The sequence below is a fragment of the Phodopus roborovskii genome, unplaced genomic scaffold, assembly GCF_943737965.1.
Source record: "Phodopus roborovskii unplaced genomic scaffold, PHOROB, whole genome shotgun sequence".
In the NCBI taxonomy this organism is placed as follows: domain Eukaryota; kingdom Metazoa; phylum Chordata; class Mammalia; order Rodentia; family Cricetidae; genus Phodopus; species Phodopus roborovskii.
The window spans coordinates 12,609,556-12,622,515 of NW_026125489.1; the positions used below are offsets into that span (position 1 = coordinate 12,609,556).

General features: G+C 35.1%; 1 pseudogene; it reads left to right on the top strand.

Moving 5' to 3' along the window:
- The first annotated feature begins 675 nt into the window (after positions 1-675).
- LOC127215855 (60S ribosomal protein L26-like) lies at positions 676-1,112 on the top strand (annotated as a pseudogene).
- The last annotated feature ends 11,848 nt before the right edge of the window (positions 1,113-12,960 follow it).

Consider the following 12,960-nt stretch of genomic DNA (forward strand, 5'->3'; position numbering starts at 1 on the left):
TGAGCACTAAGTAGCATCCTGCCAAAAACTGTCACAATGGCTTTTTTCTTCCCCACAGAACATGTTTAAAAAACCAGCAGGTACACATACTACTAAAGAAACTTAAAAAGGCTTTTTATTTAATCATTGTTACACACTTAGCAATGGGTAGTACAAATAGCAACTGCATTTTGTGGTTCCATATATATACAAATGTATATAACTGTACACTATATATGTGTGTGTGTGGGTGTGTATGTGTGTGTGTGCGTGTGTGTGTGTGTGTGTGTGTGTGTGTGTGTGTGTGTGTAGCTAAATCTTTTGAACACTCTGAGTTATACATGATAAATACATTCTTTGGAAACAGTTTGATGAAAAAGAAGTAGCTTCATTTCAAGTCCTTCACAAAGGTAAGAAAACAGGAATTCAGGCCAAATAAAATCATTGAAACTGTAGGAACATCATAAGAAGTTCAGCTTAACCAAGTATGTCTTTATATACATGCTGAATTGGACTCAGGGCCAGTTCAAAATGAGAGAATCCATGCTGATTACTATAAATCTAGATAGCTATCACTAACTAGTGAGGCCATGACCTCAGAGAAGAGCCTATCACTGTCAGTTTCCTCAACCGGTGTACCTTATAACTACATTCATCTTTTCTTCTTGCAGCCATCGCTGGATCGCAGCCGCCAAAATGAAGTTCAATCCTTTGGTGACTTCTGACTGAAACAAGAACCGCAAACGGCATTTCAATGCACCTTCTCACATTCAGAGGAAGATCATGTCTTGCCCTCTTTCCAAAGAGCTGAGACAGAAGTACAATGTTTGATCTATGCCCATTTGAAAGGATGATGAAGTTCAGGCTGGCCGAGAATACAACAAAGGTCAACAGATTGGCAAAGTGGTCCAAGTGTACAGGAAGAAATATGTCATCTACATTGAACGAGTACAGCGAGAAAAGGCTAATGGCACAACTCTCTCCGTGTGGGCATCCACCCCAGCAAGGTGGTTATCACCAGGCTAAAGGTGGACAAAGACCGCAAGAAGATCCTGGAAAGGAAAGCCAAGTCTCAACAAGTAGGGAAGAAGGGCAAATACAAGGAAGAAACGATTGAGAAGATGCAAGAGTAGGGCCGTCTCGTACACAGATTTCATTAAAGACGATTTAAGTAAATATATATATATATATATATATACATATATATATATATATATATAATATATTTCATTTTACATACCAACCTCAGTTATCCTTCTCTCCCCTTCTCCCATCCGCAGAGGGGGTAAGGCCTTCTTTGAGGAGGCGACGAAATCTGACATATGAAGTTGAGGTAGGAACAAGCCTACTCCTGTGTCTAGGCTGAGCACGGTATCCCCATAGGGAATGGGCTCCAAAAAGTTAGTTCATGCACCTGTGATAGGTTCCAATACCACTGCCAAGGGCCCCCAATCTAACTACATACTAATTGTCTTCCCTTATACTCACAGATAAGTGTATCCAGCTCTCAACCCTCATCAACCAAGCTTTTCTTTATAGCAGACAGAGTCATCACAGTAATCCATAACCAAAATCCAAATGTAGAGAACAATTCATAATGGGCTGCCAGCCCCAACTGAGATACATCTACACCAGAATTCTTACAGTTAAAGTTCGAGGAATGTTGAAAAGGAACAGAAAGTTTTCCAGAAAGCCAGGATGTCTGATATGAGACGCTGTCTTCTAACTATATCAAGAAAGCTTTATCCACAAAATAATAAAAATAAATAATATTCCCCAAAACAAGACCTGAATAGGGGAAATACCAAGAAATTCTAGTTCTGGATGAAGAGCTACAGCGAGTTAATGACTATTAAGAGACAGAGAACAAGATTTATCTAGAGAATAAACCCTGACCCAATACTAAGATGCCAGCACTAAATAAATACATATAGGAGAAACCATAAAAGGACACATCAGGATATGTGTACACACACAGACACCAAAATGAACAAGCAAATGCACAAAAACAATAATAATTAAAGAAGCAAAATTTGAGAGTGGATGAGGACACATTGCAGGCTCTGCATGGGGGAGAAGGATGGGTGTAATTAATAAAAGTAGAATAGGCATACATGAAGTTCTCAAATTGTTTAGATTAAAAGGAAACAAATAGTTTCAGCTCCTAGAAGAGTAGCTACATATGAGGAGAAAGGTGTGCAGGAATGACTGGATAACAAGGACAATATATTATCAATATTTTGGCTGAAATTTCATTATTGTCTCTTGTATTCTTATTGCTGAAATGATTTTATATATATATATATATATATATATATATATATATATACTTAAAGGCATTTTGAAGGTTTTATTAATCACTGTATTAATTTACAATTTAGAATTCTTTAAAGAAAACCAGGAACTTATGTAAACTGACCAAGATAATTATTTATTTGACTACTAAAGAGAATAAAACCAAAATGTTGCTCTTGTCAGGCTTATTTATGATCTCCTTGAGATGAACTGTTCCATGGAGAAGATCAGTATGCACCTTTCCATATGACACAGAATTTAGTTTTTGATCTGTGTACAATGCTTAAATCACATTACCTGTAATATCTTTTCTCCCTTTATTCATGAATGTTTAGTTTTGAAAGCTTAAATTGTATTGGTCGAATTACAAAGTAAACCAGTATCCATTTCCTATACTGGCACCCCAAGTTAAATGGTTGTCTTGAAAACCCACACAAAAATGGAACCATTATATAGGCCTAATAGAGAAAAGGATACTAAGTTATAGGGGCAAATTAATTAACAGACAGTATTCAAGTGAATTCACTAAATAACTCTTGGCAATTATTTTGAGGTAAATAAGGCATGCAGTACATTAACCTAGCACTGAATAGGCCTTTTCCAAATGATAGAATTAAGTAAACATTAAAGCCTGGAAAAATATTTAGCATATAATTATATCTTTTAGTAAACTTCCAAAGCTCATGACTTAAACTTTATTAACTTACATTTAGTGTAAATATAGAACAGTAAGTAGAAGAATAATTCATGAGGATAATATTTATGACCATAATTCTAAATATAACACTGGTAGGATTCTTGGTAAATCCTAAACCTGTTTTGTTTTACTAATTATTTGAATATTAAATAAAACTAAATATCAATATAACTTCATCTTAAAATATTTAATTTTCTGTAAAGCACATAGAAGTTATGAAATTCCATTTCAATTTAACTTTTTATAATGTCCCCAAGGAAGCAGAATAAGCTACAGGCTAATTTAGGTTTCATTACTCACATAAATACTTTATTAAGTTTGTGATGTTGAAGAGCAACACAATTACATTCTCCAAAATAGTGAATTCAAAATATTAGCCTTAATTCAATGTGTTAATTGAGAAACGCCATTTTATTTTCCTATACTTTTATTTTCTACTGAATTTGCACAGCAAGGATTTTATAGAAAACTAGAGGTGAGAGTGTATTACTTTCCACTTCTTACGCAATTCAAACTATCATATTTCACAGATCCGCATTCTTTGAATGTCCAGGTCTAAGGATATAGACTACTTTCAGTATCTTATAACATTTGTTCACATATTGATGTTCTTGAACCACCCAGCATCCACATGTTATAAGGTCTACAGACTTCATTCACTCTCTTAGCTTCAGGAAATTCTGCAGGCTAGTGTGTTTGCATTTCTAAAAATAAAGCAATGTTTTCTTTTAGCTCTTCGCGTTGAGCCTTGCCACTGCTATCGTCTGCCTTTCGTTTGTTCCTATAGTCTTATAAATCAAAACAAAGGTTTCTGTCTCTATTTAATTGCCTTGAAAATGTGTACTCGTTTCTTTCTATATGTTTTTATAACAGTAGCAGTTTTTCTATAAAACTGTTGTCTTTAGTTAAATTACAAATATAAGTGTAAGGGAAATTATATGGAATTTTAAACTTACTTGTGCCAGGCACATAACAACATTTGGCTAGACAGAAATATCCCAGTGATTACATTGAAACTAAAATACAACCATGCATGCTGTCCTTCTGACCCTTTCTAAGGTACTAGTATAAGGGTAATATCTCTAGAAAAATCCAGGCTGTAGCAATAAGAATACAATAGTGTGAAGGTCTAGAAATGTTGCACTCCTCAGAATCAGCCAGTTGTGGGATGTTTTAAGAATCTCATAAGTTTCTGTTTGTTTTTTGTGGAAGGGGTTTTGGAGTGAGTTGCCTTTTTATTTATTTATTTTTAGTTTTTTTTTTTATTAAATTCAATTTATTAATTCATTTTACAACCTGACTGGTTTCTCTCCCTCCTCTCCTCTTATTTCCTCTCCCAACCTCTCCCCAACCAATCCAGTCCTCCTCTATCTCTGTTCAGGAATGGGCAGGCCTGCCATGGGTATCAACAAAGCACGGTATATCAAGTTAAGGTAGGACTAAGCTCCTCCGCCACTTGTATTAAAGTTGAGCAAGGCAACCCAGTATAAAGAATTGGTTCCTAGAAGCCTGATGAAGCATTAGGGACAGGCCCTTGCTCCCACTGTTATGAGTCCCACAAATAGGCCATGCTATACAACCATCACATATATGTGGAGGGACTAGGTCGGCCCCATGTAGTCTCCCTAGTAGTTGGTCCAGAGTCTCTTAGCACTTATGAGCCCAGGTTAGTTGTCTTTGTTGGTTCCCTTGAGATGACGTTGACATCCCAGGCTCTTAAAATCTTCCCTCCCTATCTTCAACAGGATTATCTGAGCACAGCCCAGTGGTTGGCTGTGGAACTCTGTATGTTTCCATCAGTCACTGGATGAAGGCTCTCTGATGGCAAATGGTGGTCACCAATCTAATTATAGGAGGTGGCCATGTCAGACTAACTAGTTTTAAAGAACCACAATCCTGAGTCCCAAAGAAAGATGTTCCAGATGCTCTTTGCCTTAGAGAATTAAGACTATTCACAATGGTAGAAAGGGTAAAGAGATACATAAGCAACTTTATTTTTAAATATTGGTTGCATTCCTATAACTATTGCCAGTAGCTATATTGGTTGAAACACTTCCAAAAGTATCTCCTCTGCCTTCTTTCCCAATAAATAAAGGAAGCCAAGTATGCTAGGAGAAAGAAAAAATCATAAACAACAGTAACAGTAATCATACATTTTCTATGATAATAGAAATACAGAGTTAATTTTTTCAACAGGTTATTCTGCTACTTTAAATTCAAATAATTCACCTTGCCATGAAATGTAATAGTTCTTGTTTAAAGTCTCTATTGACAGAAAAAAGGTTTGCACTGAATGAAATAACAGAGAAATGAAGGCAAAGTGCCATGTTCACTAGAATATATGGTAACCGATAACCCCATATGCACCATAGGAAAAGTGAAGTGAGGTGTTCATAAATGTAATTTTTAATGCCCCAAGAGTAGAGAGCTTGCATTCTCAACTAATATAATGAACATTAAAATCAAATGTTTATCTGTCTACACAAAACTGATCTTCAATTTTACATTTACAGTAACAACCAATCTGGGATTACGCTTTCATAGAAGGAAAATGCTTATAAATGCAATAAAGACTGTTTTGCATTTTAAAATTAATGTAAAGTTTAAGCTCCACAACCCACATTCCATGACTAACGTATTATATTAAATATCAGAATTATGAATGGAGTTTCAATTTGATAGCCCTGTGGAGAATGGGTTTCCTGTTTTCAAAGATAATAGAGGGAAGGCAGTGTACTTTATAAAATAGAGTCATCACTCAACTATTATTCTATGTCCCGATTTCATTTTTAAGAAAGTGAATAATCATATTAATGTTTAACCCTCACACTTAACAACAGGTCATTTTATCCAAATCTGGTGAGATTTAGAGTAAGAAGGTAGTGTGCTCTCTTACCTGCCTTGCTGGGGATCTAGAGAAACCTCACCAGAGACAGGACATACTTGCAAAGGAACAACTTATGGCTATTGTTTCAGCTTAAATACTTCAAAACCGTTGGAAACTATTGGTGCCAACCTCAGTCCTCAAGAGGAGGGAATATGGTAGGTATGTTTTGAGAAACTGATATTTTCCCACTTAGTCATTAGATAGATAGATATATGGTAGAATAAGTAGATGATAGATGGCTGAATAGATAGCTGACAGATGATAGATGGATAGATTGATAGATGGTAGATAGATATAGAGATAGGAAGATAGATCAATAAATATATAAATAAACTAAGAAGTAAATGTGCTAATAAATAAATAATCTTAATGCTCAAGCTTCCAGAAATAGCAGGAAAACTAATGACAGAAGGCCAGCACTCACTATTCCCATCAAAATAATCTTACCAGAGGTGGGTGGTGCTTTCTATGAATTGTTATAATATGAATTCCAATACACACATATAAAAGCAAGACTATGAAAGGTTACAAAGTGAAAAAATCTGTTTCCAGTAAGTTTGATATAATATAAATTAAATAATTTATAATATAAAACAAATTGACAGATAATTGATAGTATTTTTGTAAAACCCTCTAAATCTCTAATTCAGTTATTGAACATGTTTATTAAATTATGCAAGAAACGTTCCAACTTAACATTCAAAATGACTAAAGGTATAGAAGTGAGAATTAGAGTTTCTATCTCTCTCTCTCTTATATATTTCCAAAATTTTATTTTTAGTGTTTAAAGCATAACACTAATTTTTCTATTAAATTACATTGAATTTCATCTTTTTCCTGATTAGGTGTTCTAAGAAATGTGTATGTTCTATCTGTTGCTTAGAATTGACATTTTTATAGTATTATATTTGCACACTTTTCTCATCAAACTGAACACCTTGTTTTACATTAATCTTTGAAAAAAAGCCACAGATTGATGTATACTTTAAATATCTAAGAAAATGGAAGTATTTTTTTCTCAGCTGTTCAATAGCAACAGAATTTAGTGTTCTGTTAGTTAAAGCTCATTATCTGCTTCAATTAAACACAATTTAGGTGGCTATTTAAGAGTATTATAAAAAATGGAACATTCATAAAAGTCTGGAAGAAGTTCTTTGTCATAGCCCTTGAGGCTATCATCCTCTTCCTGGCTTGATGGAACTGGAGTCTGCGTCATTTACAGCAGTGGGTCTCAGTCTTCCTTATGCTGTGCCCCTTAATGCAGTTCCATCACAACTGTAATTTTGTTATGAATCACATTGTAAAATATCTGTTTTCTGATGGTGACAATAATATAGGGAGCTTTTGCCATGCCTGGGCAGGTCTACAGCATTATTTAGGAATGAACGTCCCATTACATATTCAAAGTTACTTGGAATTTTTCATTTAGAATTTATTGATCTCACTTGCAATTGGATTGATAATGCTTCTTAACAGACAATCATAAATTTGATACCAATGCTAGCCAAGCTATTTAATGATGTTCTAGCTATATATCATTATTCTTGGAGCCAATATATTGATTATAGCATTAGGTTAGCACAGAGAAAAGTATTTTCCTAACCTGGGTTTATTCATGTTTTTGTAATAAATCATTAGTGATTAAACCTAAAACCTCAGGGTGTAAAATGTCAGATCTGGTACTTGAGGATATATATTCAGAAAGGACAAAAAGAACTTAATAATATGGATTATTATTGTCAAAGGTTCATGAAAGCTTTACGTATCGATATTGCTTTTGGACAGGATGTATGTTACCCAACTGGTATGTTCAACTTGGGTTATTTTTTTATAATGTCATCAAATAGAATTAGAGGGGATATCTATATTTTTGAAGCTTTGATGTAAAAAAATTGACCAAAATAAGAATGACTTTATACTTTTGTGATAATTTTCTATTTGGTTTGCATAGTTTTAGATCATTAATAAAGCTAGTCTAACGAATTAAAAATAATAATACATGTGCCTATTTTATTGAATAATTTTGTTTCCAGAAATAAAGATACTTTCATAGGAATTTGCTCCTAGAATCGAACATAATCTACGTTTAACAATTTAAAATATTTTATTTCATATATTAATGAATACATTTTAGAAAATTAATTTTAGAATAAACACATTGCTAATGATAAACATATTGGTAATTATTCAGGTATTACTGGAGGACTATGTTGAGCCTGAAAGGCAGAGAACATTCTTTTTGTTTGTTTGTTTTAATTTAATTTTATTTACCGTTTTTGTTTATGTTCTCCCTCCGGTGATTCCCACCTTCCAGCCTTCACATACACTCCTCCTCCATCTCCATTCAGTAAGGGGCAGGCCTGCCATGGACTTGAGCAAAGCCTGACACATCAAGTTGAGGGGTACTGAGCTCCTACCCCTGCATAAATGCTGGGCAAGGTTATCCAGTGTGGGGAAGTTTCCCAAAAGCCAGCTAAGCACCATGGACAGGTCCTGATCTCATTGCTGGGAGTCTTACAAAGAGACCAAGCTACACAGCTGTCACACACATGCACAGAGCCTAGGGAGGTCCCATGCAGGCTCCCTAACTGCTGTTCCAGAGTCCATATGCTCCCACAAGCTCAGGTCAACTATCTACGTGGGTTCTTCTGTCATGACTTTGATCACCCCTGGCTCATACAACCCCTCATCCCTTTCTTCAGGTGGCTTAGTGCAGCATTTGGTTGTAGATCTCTGCATCTGCTTCCATCAGTTACTGGTAAACGCTCTCTGATGACCATTAGGGTGATCAACAATCAGATTACAGTAGATGGCCATTTCAGCCTCCCTCTCCACTATAGCTAGGAGTCTTACCTTGGATTATCCTTATGAATTCCTGGGAGTGTCCCTGGCACCAGATTTCCCCCTAACCCTGAAACTCTCCCTTCCCCCATCCCCATCAAGCTGGCTCCTTTGTTACTCTCCCCTTCAGTCCCACCCACAACCCACCTCTTGCACCCAGCCCACCCAACCTGCTCCTTCAAAGTTACCATCTCCTTTTCCCTACCCTCCACTGCCCCCAGTTTACCCAGGAAATCTCTTCTATTTCTTCTTCCCAGGGAAATCCTTGCATCCTTCTTCAGACACTCTCTGTCATCTAGCCATGGGAGAACATTCTTAATCTAAGCATTTCACTCACGAATAAGTTTGTATAGGTTGCAATCAGTTCCCGCTGCTTTAAAGAAGGCTATCCCAGCATGTTTTTATTTTATTACTTATTTCCCAAGCAAACAATTTTTTTCTTAAGTGTAGAATTTTTTTCCCAAAGTTTTTATTTTCTTATTTTATTGTATATATGCCTGTTTTGTCTGCAGGCATCTATATCCACCACATATATTCCTTGTGCATGCAGAAGACAGCAGAAGGCATCAGATGCTCTGAGACTGGAGTTCAAATAGTTGTGAACCACCATGTGGGTTCTGGGAATTGAACTTGAGCCTTCTGTAAGAGCAACAAGTGCTCATAACCACTGAGAAAACCAGTGTGAGTGTTTGATAGGTAAAAAACCAAAAAAGACTGGCTAGAGCCTCAGAGGTTTAGAGAGAAAAAGAGTCAAATGTACTTTGCAAAAAAAAAAAAAAGAGAGAGAGAGAGAAATTCATTTTGGGAAAATTAAGAAGTATTTATTTTGTATAGTTGAAATAAAGAAACGTGGTTAAATTATGGGAACAACTTTTCAACATCAAAGGAAATATTACTCCTGTAATTATATTCATTACATCCTATCAGCATCAGTGCACAGAAGCCCACATTATTATCATAATTATAAAGCAGACTTTCAACATACAGATTTTAAAAACATTTCCCAAGTAATTATATATAATAATAAAGAATGGCAGCTATTCGCTTTTAAAAGAAACTTTGCTCAATAATTTAAATATTTTCTCTATATTAGTGATAGCAATTTTTACAGCCTTAAGTAGATGCTTTCAAATTTGATAAAATATATTTTACTGTTTATGAAAAATAATTGGTATTTGTACATTTTGATTATTCTAAATGCAAACATAGATAACAACATACTCTACATCTACAAACTCTCATCCTAGAATAGAGCTGTTATGGACTGCCTGTTCTTCTAAATTGATTAATTTGCTCCCTTCTCTGCAGTGTGCTTTTGTGTGGAGATGACTCTTCTGTATAGTTAAGCTTCAGTGAAGACCTAAGGTTAGCAATGATTGATGTCTTATTAGAGGGATTTTTTATAAGAGGGGAGTTCAAATGTTTTAGGCCAACCTCCCACATCCTACACCCAACATACATTCATCAATGACAGACTGAAGGAAGGTAAAACCAGAAAGCATCCACGGCAGCCAAAAAGAGATACCTCATGTAAACATGATTGGCTAGAAGCTTTATCTTGGACTGTGAGAAAGTCATTTTCATTTGTTGATTCCTTTGGTATCATAAAATGGCATTTCTAGAAGATTGATAGAACATCAAAGGTACAAAACCCAACTCAACTCATTTAGTCAACTATCTGTGACATTAGACTAGTTTGGTGACAATGGAGATAGACAAAAAGACTATTTCAGTTATAGTTATAGGGTAATGAAAATTATCTTTATATGCATTGGTTTTCTATAAAATATTTAATTTTTATTAAATTTCCTATAGATTATGAACTTACAGAGTCTATAGTATCAACATAAAAGTCATAAAATGGTAGAAAATATGAGAACAGAATGATCTAACTACATTGAAATGTAGAGGACTCATGGAAATCTAGCTACAAGGAAGGGACAAAAGTTATAGATCATCTTAGGTTCAAGGCAGGAAAGACGATAATAAATAGAAGATAGATAGATTGATAGATAGATGTTTAATAGAAAGAATATAGGTGAGAGATAACATCAATTTAAAATCCAATTGTAAATCCTGTTTATTGTGCCTGTTTTATGATTATAAAATGTAATATTAGTGTTAATTTAAGCATGGGCTAACATCATATGTGCGTGTGTACATATATATATATATATTTGTATGTTGTATGCATGTATATGCTTACCTATATGTGAGTACACACATGAGGATGCATGCATGTGTCCAGTATGAGTGTGTGTGTGTGTGTGTGTGTGTGTGTGTACATTTGGAGACCTAAATTTGACATGAGGAGTCCTTCTTGATTGTTCTCCATATTTTTAACCATGGCACACTTTCGCAATTGAAACTGAAGCTTGCTGCTTCTGCTAGTCTATCTAACCAGCTTGCTTTAGAATCACTGTCTCCACCCTGTGAGGCTTGCTATTTCAGATAGACTGCAGTACCTGTCTGATATTTACACAGGTCTGAGGAATCCAATTTCCCTTCCTTGGGCTGGCTCAGCAAACATGCTATCTGCTGAGCCATGAATACAGCCCCTGAAATTACATTCAAGTACCCAGATACTTTACTCTAAATCTGGGAGAGTTTTTTCTCTAACTTCCAAGAAAACTTTATTTTGCAAAGTATTTGTTTTTAAAATCTAAACCTCTCATTAAAACTTAATTTCTTGGTCAAATTGAACCACATCTGAAATGTTTTCATATCTTCTGAATCCACGAGCTGTTTATAATTCCCCTCATTTATTTATTTTCTTCAGTTGTATTTCATGTATTATAGCTATGTTAATGACCATTTATCATTATATCAAGAAATTATCTTCATGCATTTTCAGAGCATTATATAATTAATTTGTTAATTATTCTGTATTTCTTATAGGATATAGTGTAATCACCATTTCTTGTGATTAAATAATCCTACTTTAAAATTAACAGTGTGCAGTTATCTGTCAGGTAATTGATTTATTAAAGACAGGTGTTTAGTAAAATATCACTTACACCTAGTTTGATAATTTAAAATGTAGGTTACACTTGTAATTAACAGTTGTACAGTGGATGGAGGCTAGCGAGAGGATAAATGAGTTTCAAGGTTCCCCAAGCCTTTCCTGGCACCTCTGTCATCCTGAGTCTTTCAAGGCATTCCTTCATACCCACATTTCTCTTTTGAGTGACTGAAGAAAAATAAAAAGATTTCACGTCATTCAGCAGATATCCTTTGTTTGCTGTTTTCATACCAGTTTGAATCACTTAATATATTTCCTCCCATGTTTCCTTACTCTGCTCTGTTCTATCCTAAAGGGCTCAATTTTGATGGAAGGGATTCTCACTTCTCTAAAACAGCTTGACTCGTTTTGTAGATGGCCTTCTGGAGACCATTCATCACTCTCTACAACCTGTTTACTAAGTAATGTTAATGTCCTCTTCCATATTTTCCTGCTGAATTGATTTAAATTTTCCTTGTGGACTCCATTTTACATGGGCTCCTAAATTTCAAGTGAGTTGTTTTGAAAGTTTTTTTTTTTTCAAATTTCTTGAATACCCTAAAACACCTTCTCCGATTAAGATCATGATGAGTTTCAGTTTTTTGTTTTTAATTATAACAGATTTTAGTTTGCCCAATTAATTATAGTATTAAAGTAACTTGCTGCCACCAATACTATTTCTAAAATTGATCATTTTCTAAATAAAAGGTATAATTAATTTCACATCTTGGTATGAATTTATGAGCTAAAACCTGAATATAGTCATTTGACAGCTTGTTGTGTGGTAGCCATTCAAGAATGGTTCCTAGCTTTTTGAGTTCCTTTGTATATCTTTGGAGATAATCACTCTGTCAAGTAGAGTTGGGGGAAGAACAGAGGAGAGCAAGGAAAGAGATTCCTTGATAGAGGGAACTGTTATGGACTTAACAAGAAATCTAGTACTAGGAAAATTTCCAGGAATCCAGAAGGATGACCCCATCTCATAATCTAAGCAATAGTGGAGAGGTTACCTTAAATGTCCTTCCCCTATAATGAGATTGATGTCTACCTTAAATACCATAATAGAACCTTCATCCCATAGCTGATGGAAGCAGAAACAGAGATTCACAGTTAAGCACTGAGTCCAATTGCTAGAATCCAGTTATAGAGAGGGAGGATGATGAGCAAAGGGATAAAGACCATGATGGGGAAATCCACAGAAACAGCTGACCTGAATGAGTGGGAGCTCACTGACTCCAATTCTGGACTGAGGGCTGGGAA